Genomic DNA, 8140 nt, shown 5'->3' on the forward strand with positions numbered 1-8140 from the left:
AAAAAAAAAAAAGGCTAAAACAATAAATTATATCATTTAAAATCATATTCTTAAAAAGTTTTTTTTAATGCATAAATGAAACACCACTATTCCTTTTTTTATTTCTCTATCTCTTGGCAATCGAGTTAACATAAAGTGGTAAGACAATATATATATATTTTACTAGGTGTGTGAACTTAGTAAAAGTACCCAAAATCTTTAGAGACTACAGAATGCAAGAATCTTGCAGCAGTAGTAGAGTAAGAATAGATTTCTTAATATAGTAATTTATATTAATAAATTATTTGATAATTGTGCGATTTGTTTGTTACAGTACTTTGCTGCGATAAGCCTACATAACTTATGTCTAAGAAATTAGTCCTAATTTTTTAAAAATTTAATTACTAAAAATATATTTGATATAAATAAAAAAAATTTTAAAAAAATTTAAAATAAAATTTAAAAATATTTTTAAATTAAATATTCAACAAATTTTAAGGGGAAAAAAAAGTATACTCTACCTTAAATAACAATAGAGCTCTACTACTTACACTAGGGACAAAAAAATTCAGTATTTTTCGTAGAGATATATATAAAGTGTCATGTGAGAAACAAGATTTATGGAGAGAAATCCAAAAGCAACAAATGTGAGTAAGATGATTGATGAGCCACTATTTTATGACTTAATTTCTATTGAATTGAGTGGATTTTATCAACTATTTTCACACTTATTCATGTAAATTGCATGTTTTTAAGTTTTTTTCCGAATTTTGTGCTATGATTGAAAACATGCTTTCTAGGCCTTTAAATTACTAATTTCTAATCCTCTCATATTACCATTCGATGTCGTAATGCTTTTGTTGAGTGATTATAGGATTTATAGAGTAGGAATAACATAGAGGATGAAGAGGAAGCATGCTAAAGTGGAAGGAACACAAGAATTTGAAGATTTGAGAAGTTGGAACCGACGCGCGCGCATGGCTGAAGTGTACGCGTGATCAAGCCATCTTCCAAATGAGTAGGAATTGAAATTTGGCCCAATTTCAAGCCCGAAAATGACGACAATACGAAGGGAATTGAGCTGAGACAGAAACTCTTCACTTTAGTTTTAGTTTTAGTTTTAGTTTTAGTTTTGAATTCTAATGAGAGAAACTCCTACTTCTCTCTAGGGTTTTTAGTTTTCTTAGTTTGTTTTCAATTGGATCTTGAGAGAAACTGCTACTACCTTCATTTCTAGTATTTTCCTTTTGGGTTTTGTTCTTTAATTTTCTTAGTACTCTTTTCAATTTAGTTATCTTGAATTCAGGTTTGGATCTTGTTACTCTTGAATTTTGTTAATGCATTGAATTATTTTCATATCCATTATTATTGATTGTTTTATTATTATTGATTATTGTTAGTGGTAATTTGAATTGAATTATTTTCCTAGTTTTTATCATGTCTTTTATCTTTACTCACCAAGTATTTGAGGAAATATCGTCTATGATCATGGAATAGATTTCCTTGCTTGGTTTGGGGTTGAGTAATTGGAGCCACTTGAATTGTTATATTCAAGTGTTGATTAGTAATTGAAGATTCCAATTAGCTTGAACCTCACCAACTCTAGCTCTTCTCTGTGAAGTGACTAGGACTTGTGAGCTAAAGTTAATTGTGTTCATGATGGAGGATTTTCGTCGGTATAGAATTTTCACAAAAATAGTTGCGTTGTAAGTATAGTTCTAAACCAACAATGAATCCTCACATCAAAGTTTAATATGATTGTTATTAGTTCAACCCCAATAAAATAACCGAGAGTATTAATCACGGATCGTTCTCCCTAGGAATTCAATGAAGTGCTTTATTATTGGCTATGAAGGAATGTTTTGGGGTTTTTGTAATAAGGAACAAGAAATGTAAATAGTAAAAGAAATAAACTAATAACTAAGAAAGCTATTGGTAAGAAATGAGAACTAGAAGTCCTATCCTCATTATCATCATCAATTGTGACAAGAATTATCCATTGCTCCCACTTAGTTAACCTCTAACTTTGAAGGAAAGTCAAGTGGATATAATCAACTTGAGTCCACAAGTCCTAGTCAAATCATAGTGAACGACTAGCTTTAGTGAAATTCAAGTCAACTAGCAACTTCCAATTATCAATCAACAAAAGAGTTTGATAACTCAAGAGTCTCCAATTACTCAACCCAAGGCAAGAGGAGAAAAATCTACACTAAAATCCAACCAAGAATTTTATCAAACACTTGGAAGGCATAAAAGAAAAGTATAGTAAAATGACAAGAAATATAAAACCTAACACTACCAAATGTAAGGAAATAACAAGAACAAAGCAATTAAACTATAAAGGAACATAAAACATAAATTGCATTAATTGAAATCAAAGGGAACAAAAGTGCATGAACATAAAAATAACTAGAATAAGAAATTAACAAAAGGAACTAAAAGAGTAAAGATGTAGCAACAAGAAATTGAAAGGAAGAGTAGATGAAAACAAGAATTAAAATCTAGATCTAAGAAGAGATTTGAATCTAATTTACCCTAATTCTAGAGAGAAGAGAGAGCTTCTCTCTCTAGAATTCTAATCTAAAACATGATAAAAACTAAACTATGACTACTTCTTTTCTTCCCCTTCAATCCTTGGGTTCAATAGCATCAGAAATGAGTTGGATTGGGACCAAAATACTTCAAAAATTGCTGGCCACGAATTGCCTTAAGTGACTTACGCTGCTCCTGCGACGTTCACGCATGGGTGACGTGTGCGCGTCGCCTAAATGCAAGGCAACTATAAAAAATTTTATATCATTTTGAAACCCCGGATGTTAGCTTTCCAACGCAACTGAAACTGCCTCATTCGGACCTCTGTAGCTCAAGTTATGATCATTTTAGTACGATGAGATCAGGATTGACAGTTTAGCGATTCCTTCGTTTCTTCATGAGTTCTCCATTTTTGCATGCTTTTTCTTCATTCCTTCAATCCAATCATTGCCTTCTAAACCTGAAATCACTCAAACAAACATATCAAAGCATCGGATGGAATTAAAGTGAAATAAAATTTATCAATTTTTTGGGCCTAAAAAGCATGTTTTCACTCTTAAGTACAATTTAAGGAGAATTTATAAAACCATGCTATTTTAGCGAATAAATATGGGAAAAGTTGATAAAATCCTCTAAATTCAACACAAGATAAACCCTAAAAATGGAGTTTTTCAGTTCACTTGACTTTTCTTCAATTGTTAGAGGATAACTAAGTGAGAGCAATGAGCATTTACAATCACACTTGGAAAATACAATGAGGATAGAAATTCCGATTCTCACCCCTAACTAAGACCTTTTTATATTGATTAATTATCAACTCTTTCTAGTTATCTATTGCTCTAATTTCTAGTTACTTATTTTTCTTGTTATCAACTTCGAAAAAATCTCCAAAAAATCCTAACCAATAATTTGCATCTTGTGTCAACTCCTAGGAAAAACAATTTAAGATTCTACTCCCAGTTCTTGATTTTATTTGTGACACACATTTTAATTTTGACTAACAGAAATCTCGTCCGTTGAGACTATACTTTACAACATTAATTTAAAAAAATACTTTTTAGTAATTTTTGACCGACATTTATCCGCTTGACAATAATAATAAGCTAATTGGGTTCTTACCCTTTTTTTTAGTCTAAAGTTTAGTGGAAACTTTGCAAAAAAAATATATTTCATTAGATTTGTTTAGATGACAGAACTTTCTCTCGTGCTGTAAATAATAATAATAAATCGACGAACAAATATTCAATTTTTTTACTATTATTTAATTACATACTTTTCTTGAAAGATTTTTCAGGTGAGTACTTTGAATATTTAACCAAAAAAAATGTGAGTAACATTTTAAATTTTTAATGATGCGATTAAATGTGTGTGTGGATATATAGTAAAATAAAATTAAATGTAATAAATACTGTAGTTGTTTAATCATATTGAAATATGTCAGAACTTTTAAAACATTTAAATCAATTTCATTAATTAAACAATGGTCATACAAATTTTTAATTTGTACCATATTCATATTACTAATTAAACGCAAAACTAATTAAATCTTAATTTATTTAACAAGATTATTCTTCTAAAAAAAGTGAATTTAAAATAGAATTTATCTTCATTACTATACAAATTAAAAGCACATATTATGGAAAAACACTATCCCAAAAAAAAAGCAAAATGCCGTCATATTTAACATCAGATTTAACGTTACACATTAGCATTGGTTTTACCGATGGATTTATGAACATTTTTAAAATAGAATTCATCAGGTCAAATCGTTATCGACAGATTTTTGATTCCAATAGTAAATTCGTCGGTAATAATTGGAGAAAAAGCAGAAATAATAGACATGAAATGTATCGTGGTATTTACCAGTAGAAAATTTCACCGATAAACCCATTTTAGTGGAACATTGTGTTTTGGTAACCGCAATGCATTACCATCGGATTTATTTGCCGGTAAATCCGACGGTAACAAGCCCTAAAATTGAAAGCGCGAACCCACTCCCCCTTCATTTCTAAATCTCCTTTCTTTTTCTCCCTAACCTCCCTTCTCCCTCTCTCTAACCATTTCCTCTCCCCGCCGCCGGCCCCTCTTGTTGCCGCCTCCTCTCTCCCTCACCGAAATCAGCCCGTTCCTTCCTCCTTTCCTCTCTGTCAGCCGCGACTCTCTCTCTCTCTCTCTCTCTCTCTCTCTCTCTCTCTGTTCGTGTGCCGCCATTGCCGTCCAGCACCACCATTGCATCTCCCTCTCCTGAGTTCTTCTTCCTCTATTCGCTCCTCAGGTTCTATGGTCACTCTTTTTCTTTGTTGAAGTTAATTTAGGATTTAGTTATTATGTTAATTTAGGATTTAGGATTTGATTATTATATGCTAATTTAGGATTTATGATTAAGTTAATAGATTTAGTTATATATTAATTTAGGATTTAGAATTTGATTATTATATGTTAATTTAGGATTTAGGGTTAAGTTAATTATTAATTTAGGATTCAGTTATATGTTGATTTAGGATTTGGGATTTGATTATTATATGCTAATTTAGAATTTAGGATTTAGAATTTAATTATTATATGCTAATTTAGGATTTAGAGTTAAGTTAATTGTTAATTTAGGATTTAAGATTTGGTTATTATATGCTAATTTGATTATTGTATACTCTGCTGGATATGTTGTGAATTTAATTGAGTTTTGTTGAGTGATGTTGTGGATTGAGGTTGGTTGAATTTGTAGAAACTGTGAAGGTGGATATATGTCCAATTTTAGGGGAAGTTATGTAAATTTTTTTTTTGAAATAACGTAAATGTTGAAGGATTTGGGTACTATATATGCTGATTAGTGGGTCTTGTGATCGTGGTAGAGGGAGGATTTCCACTAAATCCCCAGGGAATGCTCAGTCATCGCCCTCTACCCCGACTATCCGTGACTCCTGTAATGTCACAGGCGGGTCCAGAGGACTAGCAATTCTCATGGTCCCGAACCTGAACTACATGCTTTCTTTTGCTACGCCTCCCTACAGATCTAGCGACAGAGCCTACAGTGGGTGATTCATCTAATGCATCCCAATAGGATACTCCTCCACCACCGCCATTATACGAATTCGGATTTGGCCTGATGGCATGCAGGCGTTAGTTATTAATATTTTAATGTCTTTTATACAGATTTAAGTTTATGTATTTTTATGTGTTTTATTAATCTTAAGTTTTTTTTGATAGGTTTACACAGAACAACAATGCATATCCACAGGAAATCTCCGAGGTGATTGAGTCCATGTACGACCACCCATGGCCGAGCTACATGAAGATCCCTGCTGAGACCAGAGAGCGATGATTTTTAAAGTGGGCAGTAAGAACCCAATGTTGTTGAATTAACTAATTGGTGCACAAATTGTGAATCACACTTTTCACAATGCGTACCACTAACCAGCAAGTGCACTAGGTCGTCCAAGTAATACCTTACGTGAGTAAGGGTCGAATCCCACGGAGATTGTTGGTTTGAAGCAATCTATGGTTATCTTGTAAATCTTAGTCAGGAAGTCAATTATGTTTATCAGTTGAATTGTGAATAACCAGTAGAGCATAAATTAAAAGTTACTTGTTGTGCAGTAATGGAGAATATGTTGGAGTTTTGGAGATGCTTTGTCCTCTGAATCTCTGCTTTCCTCTGTCTTCTGATTCACGCACGCACGTCCTCCTATGGCAAGCTGTGTGTTGGTGGATCCTCTTGAGTTGATTTGGGACGCCCTTTGTGTTGGTGGTCCACCTGGCTCCAGGGATACATATGTCCTCTAGAATCTTATCCAGGCCAATGTCTGCTCTCATCATCCTCTTGTTGAAGGAGTCTGGATCATCCTTTAGCTGAGGTAGCTTTAGTATCTCTCTGATCTTGTCAGGGGTGGTATGAACAATCTTTCCCCTGACCATGGTCCGAAATTCGTAGCAGGCAGTTCCAGATAGTCTTTGCTTGTCAGTCTGCCACATATTAGCATAGAACTCCTGGACCATGTTCCTTCCTATTTTCGTTTCAGGATTAGCTAGGACTTCCCAGTTCCTGATTCGAATTTGCTCCTGGATCTCCGGATATTCGTCTTCTTTCAGATCGAATCTAACTTCCGGGATCACTGATCTCAGACCCATTACTTTAAGATAATGGTCTGAATGTTCTTTAGATAAGAACTTCCCTTGATTCCAAAGTGGTTTTGGAACGCTCTCTTTCTTGCCTCTAGGAGTGTATTGCTTCCCTTTGGGAGCCATGATCTTAGTGATTTCGGAAAAACACACCAAACTTAGAGGTTTGCTTGTCCTCAAGCAAAAGTAATGAAAGGAGAGGGATAGAAGGAGATCGAGGTGCACTTATTGATGGAGGAGGGGGGAGGCCGAACCCAATTTTAAAGGGGTGGGGGGTGGCTTTTTCGAAAAAATTGGAAGAGATAAGATAAAAAGATTGAGTTGAAAAAGATAAGATAGAAGATAGAGTTGGATTTTGAAAAGATATGATAGATTTTTGAAAAAGATAAATCTGGATTTTGAAAAAGATAATATGAATATTTGAAAAAGATATGGATTAGTTGAAAAGATTTTTGAGTGAAAAAGATAGATTTGTTTTCAGAAAAGATTTTGAAAAGAGTTGGATTGAATTTGGAAAGATGGATTTTTAGAAATTAAGGATTTTAGAAATCAGGGTTCTTGATATGTTCATGTAAAAATCATGCATTGAAGCATAAAATTTGAAATTAAAATGGAAATACGTGTGGGTTTACTGGATTTGGCTCCTCCCTGTCCTCCTGGCGTTTGAACGCCCAAACACTGCCTGTTTTGGGCGTTCAGCGCCCAAATGCTGATCTCCTGGGCGTTCAGCGCCCAGTTGCTGCCATTCCTGGCGTTCAACGCCCAGTGGGTGGCCATTTCTGGCGTTGAACGCCCAATTTCTGCCATTACTGGCGTTCAGCGCCCAGTGGATGCCCATTTTGGGCGCTGAACGCCCAAAATGCCCCTTTACTGGCGTTTTCTTGCCATTGAGCTCCCTTTCTCTGTTTTGTGTGCAAATTCCTTCTGTAACCCTGTAAACTTGTACAAATGATTCTGTACCTTAGTGTCAGTGAACTTTATATAAACAAATCTATTTCCAAGATTCCTTGTTGAGGCATGGCGTAACCATGAGGCAGATTACCAGCTCTTTGGCAACTGTCACAATTACGTACAAACTCTCGGGAATCTTTATAGAGTGTGGGCCAATAGAAGCCACATTGGAGGACCTTGGTGGCTGTTCGCTCACCTCCGAAATGGCCTCCATATTGAGATCCGTGGCAATGCCATAGGATTCTCTGTGCTTCCTCTCTGGGGACACACCTACGGATAATTCCGTCTGCACATCTCTTAAAGAGATAGGGTTCATCCCACAAGTAGTATTTTGCATCAGTAACTAATTTCTTCTTTTGTATTCTATTGTACTCCTTGGGTATGAACCTTGCAGCTTTATAGTTTGCAATATCGGCAAACCATGGTGCTTCCTAAATGGCAAATAGATGCTCATCAGGGAATGTCTCAGAGATCTCAAGAAAGGGGAGGGACGTCCCTTTCACAGGCTCTATCCGGGACAGATGATCAGCCACTTAGTTCTCTGTCCCTTTTCTGTCTCTTA

Source organism: Arachis ipaensis, chromosome B05 (assembly GCF_000816755.2).
Source record: "Arachis ipaensis cultivar K30076 chromosome B05, Araip1.1, whole genome shotgun sequence".
NCBI lineage: Eukaryota > Viridiplantae > Streptophyta > Magnoliopsida > Fabales > Fabaceae > Arachis > Arachis ipaensis.